Here is a 13,151-nt window from a genome sequence, read left to right on the forward strand (position 1 = left end):
CCCCCACCTATACAGCTTTGCCAGGGCCTTGTCTTCTGAAACTGAAGAGGAAAGCCTCCCCTGGGCCTGTGATGGGAGTGGTAGCCCTGATGACTTCCAAATTGTCTTCAGAATCATTTTTCCCTTTTTTTGAAGCATAGTGCACATTCACACCCAAATAGCTCTATAATCTTGTCCTGTATAATTCAAGAAGTTTGACAGCCTTCCTTCACTGTACCCCTCTCTGTCTCCTTCTCAAACCGGCAGTGTTTCTGTTTGCATAATCCTATGAGCTCTTCATTGAGTGATAATCCAGCTACAACTTTGTTGTTCTTTAGAACATACTTTCTCATTTTTTGTAATACAGACAGGCTGAGAATTTTCCAAATCGTTAACTTCTGCTCCCTTTTTGTTAGCACATGTTTCTTCAATTCACCTCTCTCCTCTCACATTTTACTACAAGCAGGCAGGAGGAATCAAGCCCCTCTTTCAACACTTTTCTTATAAATCTACTCAGCTAAATATCCACTTTCAACAGTTGCAGGTTCTACCTTCCACAAAACACTACAGCAGAGTTCAGCCAAGTTCTTTGCCACTATATAAGAATCACCTTTCCTCCAGTTTCCAATACGTTCCTCATTTCCATCTGATATTTCACCAGAATGATCTTTACCATGCATATTGCTACCAACATTCTGTTCATGATTATTTACATATTCTCTAAAAAGATGGAGGATTTCTCTAAAGTTCTCTTCTTTCTGCACCCTCACCAGAATGCCTTTCACATCCATATTCCTACCAGCAGTCCCTTCACAGCAATCCAGTTTTTTTCTAGCATGCACCTCAAAACTTCTCCAAACTCTACCCATTACCCTGTTCCAGAGTTGCTTCCACATCCCTGGTATTTGTTACAGCAGCACCTCCACTTCTCACTATCAAAATCTGTATTAGCCAGCTAGGGCTGCCATAACATAATACAATAGACTGAGTGGCTTAAACAACAGAAATTTATTCTCACAGTGCTAGAGGTTAGTAAGTGCAAGATCAAGATGTTAGCAGATTTAATTTCTGGTGAGATGTCTCCTCCTGGTTTACAAACAGCCATCTTCTCACTGTGTCCTCACATGGCAGAGAGAGAAAAAGCAAGCTCTCTGGTGTCTCCTCTTACAAAGACACTAATTCTGTTGGATCCAGTCCCCACCCCATGACCTCATTTAACTTTAATTGCTTCCTTATTCCAAATACAGTCTCACTGGAGATTAAGGTTGCAACATAAGAACTTTGCGAGGACACGAGTCAGTCCATAGCAGCCCCATTGATAAAATTTTCTTACAGATGTGCACCCATATAGTTGTAGAAGGAATATAATTCATACAGCTTGAGTTTTAAGTTTACTGGTACAAACACCAACAGAATTTATCATGCTATCATAGATGCACTAACTCATGACAGTAATTTTAATGTAATAAAAAGTAGAAAATGCACCTGTTTGACTCTTTAAAAGAATGAAGTTCAGATCAGCTGCAACAGGAGACAAGAAAAGCACAGATAAGTAACATAATAAAGGAGCAAAAAAATTATTTCATTCAATAATTTTGTATTGTCTCCCCTATGGATTTCTATATTGCTTTAATGAAAATGGCTAAAAAAAAAGTTATAAGGAATCTTACTTTAGTCACACTTTGAGAGTCCTCTGGTCCACCCACTAAACTTTCAATAAACAACAAAATCAACAGTGTTTAAAGAAAAAAGAAATGACATGACACAGACACAGACACGACACCATAAATCTCCTAGAACATAGGCAAAACATTCTCTAACATAAATCATAGCAGTGTTTTCTTAGGTCAGTCTCCCAAGGCAATAGAAATAAAAGCAAAAATAAACAAATGGAGCCTAATCAAACGTATAAGTTTTTGCACAGCAAAGGAAACCATAAACAAAATGGAAAGAAAACCTAGAGACTGGGAGAAAATATTTGCAAATGTTGAGACTGACAAGGGCTTAATTTTCAAAATACACAAACATCTCATACAGCCTAATATCAAACAAACAAACAACCCAATCAAAAAATGGGCAGAAGACCTAAATAGACATTTCTCTAAAGACATACAGATGGCCAATAGGCACATGAGAAGATGCTCAAAATCGTTAATTATTAGAGAAATGCAAATCAAAACTACAATGAGGTGTCACCTCACAATGGTCAGAATGGCCATCATTACAAAGTCTACAAATAATAAATGCTGGAGAGGGTATGAAGAAAAGGGAACCCTCCTGCATTGTTGGTAGGAATGTAAATCGGTGCAGCCACTGTGAAAAACAGTATGGAGGTTCCTTAAAAACCTAAAAATAGAGTTGCCATATGACCCAGCAATCCCACTCCTGAACATATATCCAGAGAAAACTGTAATTCGAAAAGATACATGCACCTCAATGTTCATAGCAGCATAATTTACAATAGCCAAGACATGGAAGCAACCTAAATGTCCACTGACCGATGAATGGATAAAGAAGATGTGGTATATATATACAGTGGAATATTACTCAGCAATAAAAAAGGATAAAATAATGCCATTTGCAGCAACATGGATGGACCTAGAAATTATCATACTAAGTGAAGTAAGTCAGAAAGAAAAAGACAAATACCACATGATCTCACTTATATGTGGAATCTAAAATATGATACAAATGAACTTTTTTACAAAACAGAAACAAAGATATAGAAAACAAACTTATGGTTTCCAAAGGGGAAATGGGGTGGGGGAGGGGTAAATTAGGGGTTTGGGATTAGCAGATACAAACAACAAGGTTCTACTGTATAGCACAGGGAACTATATTCAATATTCTGTAATAAACCAGAATGTAAAAGAATATGAAAAAGAATATATATATGTGTATGTATAACTGAATCACTTTGCTGTACACCAGAAACTATTACAACATTGTAAATTAACTATACTTAAATTTTAAAAATTTTTAATTAAAAAAGAAAAGGAAATCCACTAAACTTTACTGTACAGTCCTTGAGAGAAAGATAAGTTTTCATTACTAATGTGATGTTTCCATGTCTAGCACCATACCTGGACTCTATCGCTCTATATACACACATACATACATACAAACATGTATGTATGCATTACATCAATTGAGGATTGAAAGAATGAAGACACTGATAATTGATTCATACTGATAACTCACTAATTAGATAAAGCACCTCTGACTATTCAAAATTCACAGTTGTAGTAACATATTTTATGAAGGTTATATCAGTTGACTCTCATTTATTTCTATATTATTATTGACTGTTCTAAAATTTGCACATGACATACCAAAGATGAACAGGGTAGTTTGGAGTTGAGAAACTTCAGGGGATGGGAGGTTATTTACAAACTCTGGCAGTTTCCCAGTGGTTCCAAGTGTTGAAATGTCCTATTTTCCTAGGAAACTGATAGCATCACAAGAATTAAAGCACTGATTCTATGACATTTGGCCCTTAATGACTAGTTCATCAATGCCAAGATGTGTCATAATGCTTTATTGAGCCCAGAATGTTCAGAGAAAACAATAGACTCTTCCCGGCCCAGGTGCTCCATGGAAAATAAGTAATCTGGAGAAAAAAGCTCTGTGTCAAATATGTTTGGAAAACCTAAGCTAATCTCCTTTGGAGTTTTACAGTGCCTATTAGCATAGTTAAGACTTTAAGAAATCCCAAATTAATTATTTTAATTGTGTTTAATTTTGTTAACCCTTGTGCTTCATATTATCTGTTAGCAACCCAGCACCATTTCCCCACTCTCCTACACAACAGGGTCTGAAGGCCAGGGAACAATATTTCGCAGAATCCCTTGCTGGCATGGTTCTGGGTTATAATACACCAGGGAGAGATGCTCTCATGAGATTTAGAAGGCAAAAGAAAAACAGAAGCAACTGTTTCACTCTATTATTTATGTGGGCAGATACATGACCATTGAAAGACATGAATCCCTTAGAGTTTGTCTGCAAATTACCCATTTCTTAAGGAGCTGATCAAGTAGTAAAAAGAGACATAATAATAATTCAAAACATTTATGAAGTCTTTACTCTGCACCATCATTTTCTTAAGGTTTCACATATATTAACTCATTTAACCCTTACAATAACTCTTTGGGGTAGGTCCTCCTATTTAGGTGATAGCTATTGATATTTATTATATAGGAAATTAAAACTGAGAATTGTATAAAATTTTCATTTAAAAAAATTTAATTCATTTTAAAAATAATAGATCTATTATATATAAACACAAATTATACTTCTATGAAAATACTTTTTCCAAGCAAAAAAAATGTCTTAAGTGCTATTGTTTTATATTTTTGCCAATCTCTATAGCGAATGACTTAGCAAAAGAGAGTTGTACACTTCCGTCTGCTTCTGCATTCAATCTGTTGCAATATGCTGTTGTGGTTGAATATATGAAGAAAATCCATCCTCACACAGATAAGCAGTTGAAAAAAGGAGGCAATTGTGGATACTACCTTAATACTACCAGCAAAATTCAAAAAGTGGTAGTTTCCTGAAGGTTAGTTGCAATGTGGAATCTGAAATCATATCAATTTTTTTAACTTGAATACACTAAATTTCATTGGTTTGTCTTGAACTTTAAATGGATTTTTTTTACCCATGCATTATTTTGTAACAACATGCACTAGCCACTGAAAGTATTACTTCAGTGAGTTATAAAGGTCTTCCAAATATTGACAATTTTCATTCTACATAATATAAATCACACTAGTTAATACTGATACTGATCTCAACAGAAATGTGTCTAAGTATTGGGAAGCTGCCGATCTCAGTGTGGCAGACAAAAGTTTTCCAAAGTCTAATTTTCACCTGAAAGGTCAAATTCTGTAATTGGCAACAAATGTTGTCAGTTGTCTTCTTTGAGATGACAGGCTCACTCTGTTTGTCTGTTTGTTTTGACTAACCAAGTTTACTTTATTTTTTCCAGCTTTACTGAGGTATGATTTACAAACAAACGTGATATGTAACGTGATGTTTTGAAGTACATATACATTGTGAAATGATTCTGCCAATCAAGCTAACTAACCTACCCATCCATTTTGTCTCTGAGAACATGTCTACCAAGTACCTCCTCTGAATGACCACAGGTTGCCTTTATCTCAATGAAAATGATGTTTTATTTTTTTTTTAAAGTGGCTAGGTCAGCTTACCTCAAAGCAAGTGCATTTTCTTAAGAATACCATCATATTTCAGTATGCAGCAGTGCTTTATGCATACTTTCCATTTTGTCACAAAGAACATAAAGATGCATACTCAAGAGTGAGACAATAAAATTAATCATTTTTACAGCTTCGTCAGGGACATTCTTAAGCAAAATTCACACTGCAAGTGTGTGGTGACAAAGAATCTACTGACTATTAGCACTATTTGTGTCACAGCTTTGAATCATGCAAAGATGCCACCCACCACTGTCTTACCCATCACTGCTTTGTAATATCAGTGCAAACGTCAACATAGTGAAAGAGGTAAACAAGATTTTAGTATTATCATGAACATTAGATTTCACTTCACAGATCCCTAAAAAAATCTGGGGAATGTCCAGGGGTCTGTGGACCATACTTTGAAAATTGTTGCTTTAGTCTTCCTGTATCTTGCAATTAGGTTTTCCTAAATGATTGCTTGTTGATTGTTCTCCATCACCTATATTACAGAGTTCCAACTACTGAGCCAGCTTTTAAAGAAGATATCATTCTCTGACATCAATCTATCTTTCCAATGTTGTCTGTCAGAAACCGTCTACAGTAACCAAACCCTATTCTATAAGTGGGTCTAATCTATTTCCTAGAATTCTACTTGCCCTCACTTTAATATTACACAAACTATTTGTTTGTATGAAACATCGCACCCCTTCCTCAATGGCCACAAAATCACAAGCAGCTGAAGTTCACCTTCCTCAATAATGCCTTCCTGATTTCTCCTACCCACAGTAATTTGTCCATCCTGTACATTCAGGATTTATTGTCTAAATCATTCTTTTAGCACTTCCTACACTATCTTTGTTGAAGATATCCTTTGTAGTTTTCTTTTTAACAAACTAGTCACACTTTTATGAACTGATACCTTGTCTTCCCATTTCCCTAAGGGCTGAGACCATGTGTTACAAATCTTTGTACACAATGCAATAGGGGATACATAGGCTCAAAATAATTTTTGAATAAAAGTTGTGGTTGTCCCTGCTGGTCTGCTAAAAGCCAACTCCCGACAGTTTTTAAGGAAAAGTTTGCTATCTAATCATTGATGAATATCTTTTATGAAATGTCAAAATGGAAAAAAATGGGCCATAAATTTCAGCAACTATTATTTGTACTCCTCTAATGTGGTCCCTAGGACTACATTAAGACAAACATTTCTTAAAAATTATAAGCTTGACAAAGAACATGCACATGTTAATACAATATCTGATGGCCATTCTTGTTGATGATAATTCCTGTTGTCCCAGTGCAATGAAAAAAAAGACTAATTAGTGCTGGTTCTGGTTTGTGTGTTCATGATTAGAGATATTCTTACTCACCAGACGTCTAAAAACTGTGCTGCTTCTGGACATATTCTGACAGCTTCAACTTGCTGCAGGTTTATCATAGAAGAAACAAACAAAAGGATGCTCCAGCCATTATAAATGCTGAAAATGTCTTTTCTCTCCTTCTCTAGGCAACAAGATTGCATCGTGTATTCAGCAAATTCTATCAGGAGACCTTGAATTTTACAATACTTTGAGGTTCTCATCAAGGCTATAACACTGCAAAATGGAAGTGTATTTTTTAGTCATCCAAAAATGTTTTTAAAAGTCTAATCTTTTAAGTGAGCAATTATGAGAGATAAACATTCTCCAGCCTGATTTTAGTTTTACAGAAGTTAGCATTAGAAAATCACCATGTCGGTAGTTTGTCATCTCCACCTCAGGTCTATCCTGAAGAATCAAGTGAGTGAGGAGGATAAAGTGCGTGAAAGGTAGACAGGATATAGGGGAAGTGGGCAGAAAGGTACTGAGACAAATCTGGAGATGAAAACTTTACATTTGTGTGAATATAATTTAATTTTCTTGATAGCATATGTACACATACCTATATCCTCCTCTGTATAGCTACTGTGAAAAAGAAAGGAGGAGGGGGTATCACCAACAGTTTATCTGCACTTTCAGTCTCATGTGTAAGAAACATCTTACACAAAATTGAGTCTGGCCCATTTCTTAATGTCAGAATCAATTCTTGAGGATGGATTTTCCAACTTTAAAAAGTATCCCATTTAGATATTTGCATTTATCTGTTCTTTTAAAGACATACTTAAAGAGAATTTATACATATAAATCTTAAGGAAATTATAATAATCTGCAAATAAGCCTTAAAAGAGCCCAGAGATTATTTACTCAAAGCCATGTGATTTCATGGAGGCAAAAACAGAGGTTCAAAGAGGTTGCAATTTCTCCAGAGTCATAAGGTGATTATTATGACCATATAATCAGAATGACCACATGGTTGTGATCTAATTCCAAATGCAGCTTTCATGTCATTAAAATAAATAGAGCTAGGACTAAATCCCATGCTCCTGACTCTTGGTCCAGGACTCCACTTCAGCGTACTGCCTGTTTCATACCACATTTGCATAATCAAGTATTCCCAGGCATGATGGTTATTAAAATTGCTAATATTTATTATCCACATTCTCAGTATTTCCTAAATGAATACAAATTTCAAAAATATGATTACTGCAAAATGAATAAACAAGCTTTTCTCTTTAGCAGAGTGATACATAAATTAAACTAAATTGAAAGAAATACTTGTCTGTATTAATAAAAGTCTGAATTACAAAGTGTCTTGCTTATAATATATCTCATTTATCACAGAGTATTTGGGGGTCCTTATGGAGTGTAATTGCTAAATATGAATAAACATTTATCATCAGAACCACTGAGAAGAGTTGGAAAAGACAATTAGAAACTGGTGGCATTAAGGGAGGGTGATGTGGAGAAATCAGAATACCTATGATGATCAAATTTATGACTATTTTTCAGTTATCAATTTAATACAAAGCTACCTGAATGCCAAAATGGAAAAGGAAGCATGGTAAGTTACACATTTAACATTATCCACTATGATAAAATAATTCTCCAGGGAAAATAAACATTTCCTACATCTCATGCTAAAATTAATTTCTCACATGGGTCATATATCTCATCTACACCAATGAACAGCTAAGGTTGTCTATAAGTTTGTAATGTTAGTAGTAATTAATAAAATTAGATTAAGTTTATAATATTAGTAAATGCCACATATATAAAATCTAAATACAAGTGTTTCTCAAAATATGATCGTGGTACCACCATCATCACAACCACCTACTGCTTGTTAAAAATGCAGATTCTTAAGCACCTCTCTAAGTCTAAAGAAACTGAATTTCTCCAGGTGAGGTCTGAATTTGACAAGTTCCAAAGTTGTTTCATATGTATTCTAAAGTTTAAGAACCACTGATGTAGACCATCTAGAGCTCTGATGAGAAACTCATTCCATAGGGATCCATGGAGCCTCTCCATCATGACCACAGGGTTGCGATCTAATTCCAAATGCAACTTTCATGTCATTAAAAATGCAGCAATTTGAAATCAGCCATTGGTCAGAGTTTCCCCTTGGGAAAACAGCTGATCATTAGAGTAGTTTAAACAACCTTTCTATCAGTTGGAGTTTTGGCAAGTGTTAGACAGTAAACCATTTAGCTATAGAACAGAAGCTCATAAAAGCACCCACTTTGCTTCGTTTACTACTACAGCCTCCATGCCTAGAGCAGGGTTGGACCCAGAGAAGACATTCAGTTATTATTCACTCCCTCATGATTTGTCAAGGACCGGGAAAATAAGTATTCAATGTTATTGAATGTATATTTTAGCAATCAATTTCCTTTCAGAAAATTTTTGCTTTCCTGTTAGGAAATTCTATCACAATCATATGGAGACAGAATAGAATCCCTTAAAGTGACAGTTGTTTTCATTTAAGAACATGAAGTGGAAAAATTTAGGTTAAATCCTAGAATTAATCGGCAGCTAACAATAATTAATGATGTTTGTAATTAGCATTTGAAGTCATCACCATAACAAGGAGATTTTTCTTATTTTATTTTTATAATGTATACATTAAAACTGATTCTAAAATTATGTGTTGCCTTAGGTAAATATTCTTAGTATGATCTTATTTTACTCTAATATTTTATAGTTACCACAGAGGTCAAATTACAAGAGACCTCAGAGGTGAATAGTAAAACAAATCTATTGCATATAAATTATTGAGATTTTTTTTCCTCATAGTTTCTCTTTTATGTTACAACAAAATGTGCTAAATTAGATGGCTAGGGTTGGCCATTAAACTTTTACAAAAACAATGATGACTGTTGATACTAATGCTACTAATATTATCATTTTCTTGAAAAACCTTTTGTTTTCCTGTGGAGATAACATTAAAACCTCTCAGTTAAAGCAATGAAGTTAAAGGAATACATAAACCATGATACTATTTTACTACATTCTAAAAGTTTCAAGCAAATCCTAAAAGGTACTGAGGCTGTGTAAAAATGGCAACATTTCCTCTGCAACATCTAAACCTAACAACTAAAATACTCTGCATATCACATAATAAAGTAAAAAAAGAATTGTTCACATGAGCCATTCATATGGCTGTCAAGTATAAACCTGGGTGATTACTACCTCTATAAACTGATCACTGGACATAAGTACAGTTTACATCCTAAAATGCACTGGTTATAGCCTGACAGCAACACAAGCAATTGCATGAGGCTAACAGACATATGTATGGCAGCAATCAAGAACACTAAAATCAGGACTTCCCTGGCAGTCCAGTGGTTAAAACTCCATGCTTCCACTGCAGGGGGTGAGGGTTTAATCCCTGTTCGGGGAATTAAGATCCCACATGCTGCACAGCATGGCCCAAAAAAACGCACATAAAACAAACAAACAAAAAAAACCCACTAAAATCACAACCAGAAAGAAAACATCAGCTACTCATGAAATCAAATGAGATACAGTAACTGGTAAGGACCCAGGTAAACGTGTAACATAAGGAAAAGCTCCATCTCAGTAACTGTGGACTATACCAACCTTCATTATTACGTTAAGATTACAAATCAGAAATTAACCCTTATGTATGATGATAAACAATTAACATAATTCTCTGAGAATTTAGGACTATCTTGAAAATAGCTGTTACAAGATGTATTCAATACTAACGACTATAGAACTGACAAATGAATCTTGGCCAACATACTAAGAGTCCTGAGATTCAATAAAATAAATATGAAAAGCACTGTTCTTGGGCTTCTCTGGTGGCGAAGTGGTTGAGAGTCCGCCTGCCGATGCAAGGGACACAGGTTCGTGCCCTGGTCCGCGAGGATACCGTATGCCTAGGAGCGGCTGGGCCCTTGAGCCATGGCCGCTGAGCCAGTGCGTCTGGAGCCTGTGCTCCGCAACGGGAGAGGCAATGACAGTGAGAGGCCCACGTACCGCAAAAAAAAAAGAAAGAAAAGCACTGTTCTAGTTCTACCACATAGCATAACATTACCAAATGAAAAAGAATAATCTCTAAACTAGGTATGGAATTGAGTACTTATCATCTTTAAGGAAATAGTCAAAACTTTTAGACACCTGCATTTTCATCCAGAAATTTCTATCCCAAGAGATTATTGATGTGTTAAGTTATTAAGAATTAAAATAGGAGGGCTTCCGGGAAGATGGTGGAAGAGCAAGACGTGGAGATCACCTTCTTCCCCACAGATACACCAGAAATACATCTACACATGGAACAACTCCTACAGAACACCTACTGAACGCTGGCAGAAGACCTCAGACCTCCCAAAAGGCAAGAAACCCCCAACGTACCTGGGTAGGGCAAAAGAAGAAAGAATAAACAGAGACAAAAGAATAGGGACAGGACCTGCACCAGTGGGAGGGAGCTGTGAAGGAGGAAATGTTTCCACACACTAGCAAGTTCCTTCGCGGGCGGAGACTGCAGGTGGCGGAGAGGGAAAGCTTCGGAGCCGCGAAGGAGAGCACAGCAACAGGGGTGCGGGGGGCAAAGCGGCGAGATTCCCGCACAGAGAGTCGGGGCCAACCGGCACTCACCAGCCCTAGAGGCTTGTCTGCTCACCCGCCAGGGCGGGCAGGGCTGGGAGCTGAGGCTCGGGCTTCGGTCGGAGGGCAGAGAGAGGACTGGGGTTGGTGGCGAGAACACAGCCTGCAGAGGGTTAGTGCGCCACGGCTAGCCGGGAGGGAGTCCGGGGAAAAGTCTGGACCTGCCAAAGAGGCAAGAGATTTTTTCTTACCTCTTTGTTTCCTGGTGCGCGAGGAGAGGGGATTAAGAGCGCTGCTTAAAGGAGCTCCAGAGACGGGCGCGAGCCGCGGCTAAAAGCGCGGACCCCAGAGGCGGACATGAGACGCTAAGGCTGCTGCTGCCGCCACCAAGAAGCCTGTGTGCGAGCACACGTCACTATCCAAACCCCCTTTCCGGGGAGCCTGTGCAGCCCGCCACTGTCACGGTCCCGGAAACCAGGGTCAACTCCTACGGGAGAACGCAAGGCGCGCCTCAGGCGGGTGCAACGTCACGCCGGCCTCTGCAGCCGCAGGCCCGCCCCGCACGCAGTGCTCCTCCCTCCCCCGCGGCCTGAGTGAGCCAGAGCCCCCGAATCAGCGGCTCCTTTAACCCCGTCCTGTCTGAGCGAAGAACAGACGCCCTCCGCCGACCTACACGCAGAGGCGGGGCAAAATCCAAAGCTGAGCCCCTGGGAGCTGTGAGAACAAAGAAGAGAAAGGGAAATCTCTCCCAGCAGCCTCAGGAGCAGTGGATTAAAGCTCCACAATCTACTTGATATACCCTGCATCTGTGGAATATATGAATAGACTACCAATCATCCGAAATTAAGGAGGTGGACTTTGAGAGCAAGATTTGTTATTTTATTCCCCTTTTCCTCTTTTTGTGAGTGTGTATGTGTGTGCTTCTGTGTGAGATTTTGTCTGTATAGCTTTGCTTCCACCATTTGTCCTAGGATTCTATCCGTCCTTTTTTTTTTTTAATTTTTTTCTTAATAATTATATTTTATTTTAATAAGTTTATTTTATTTCATCTTCTTTCTTTCTTTCTTTCGTTCCTTCCTTCCTTCCTTCTCTCCTTTAGGCAACGAATCATCCCAAATTGAGGAGGTGGACTTTGAGAGCAAGATTTATGATTTTTTTCCCCTTTTCCTCTTTTTGTGACTGTGTATGTGTATGCTTCTGTGTGATATTTTGTCTGTATAGCTTTGCTTCCACCATTTGTCCTAGGGTTCTATCCGTCCATTTTATTTTTGTTTTTTTAAATTTTTTTCTTTTTTTATCTCAATAATTATTTTTTTATTTTAATAACTTTATTATATTTTATCTTACTTTATTTTACTTTATCTCCTTTCTTTTTTTCCTTCCTTCCCTCCTTCCTTCCTTCCTCCCTCCCTCCCTTCCTCCTCTCTTTCCTTCTTTCTTTCTTTCTCTCTTTCTACTTCTACTAATTCTTTCTTTCTGCTTTTTCTCCCTTTTATTCTGAGCCGTGTGGATGAAAGGCTCTTGGTGCAGCAGCCAGGACTCAGTGCTGTGCCTCTGAGGAGGGAGAGCCAACTTCAGGACACTGGTCCACAAGAGACCTCCCAGCTCCACATAATATCAAATGGTGAAAATCTCCCAGAGATCTCCATCTCAACACCAGCACCCAGCTTCACTCAACGACCAGCAAGCTACAGTGCTGGACATCCTATGCCAAACAACTAGCAAGACAGGAACACAACCCCACCCATTAGCAGAGAGGCTGCCTAAAATCATAATAAGGCCACAGACACCCCAAAACACACCACCAGACGTGGACCTGCCCAACAGAAAGACAAGATCCAGCCTCATCCACCAGAATACATGCACTAGTCCCCTCCACCAGGAAGCCTACACAACCCACTGAACCAACCTTAGCCACTGGGGACCCACACCAAAAACAACGGGAACTACAAACCTGCATCCTACAAAAAGGAGACCCTAAACACAGTAAGATAAGCAAAATGGGAAGACAGAAAAACACACAGCAGATGAAGGAGCAAGATAA

The sequence above is a fragment of the Phocoena phocoena genome, chromosome 5, assembly GCF_963924675.1.
Source record: "Phocoena phocoena chromosome 5, mPhoPho1.1, whole genome shotgun sequence".
In the NCBI taxonomy this organism is placed as follows: Eukaryota; Metazoa; Chordata; class Mammalia; order Artiodactyla; family Phocoenidae; genus Phocoena; species Phocoena phocoena.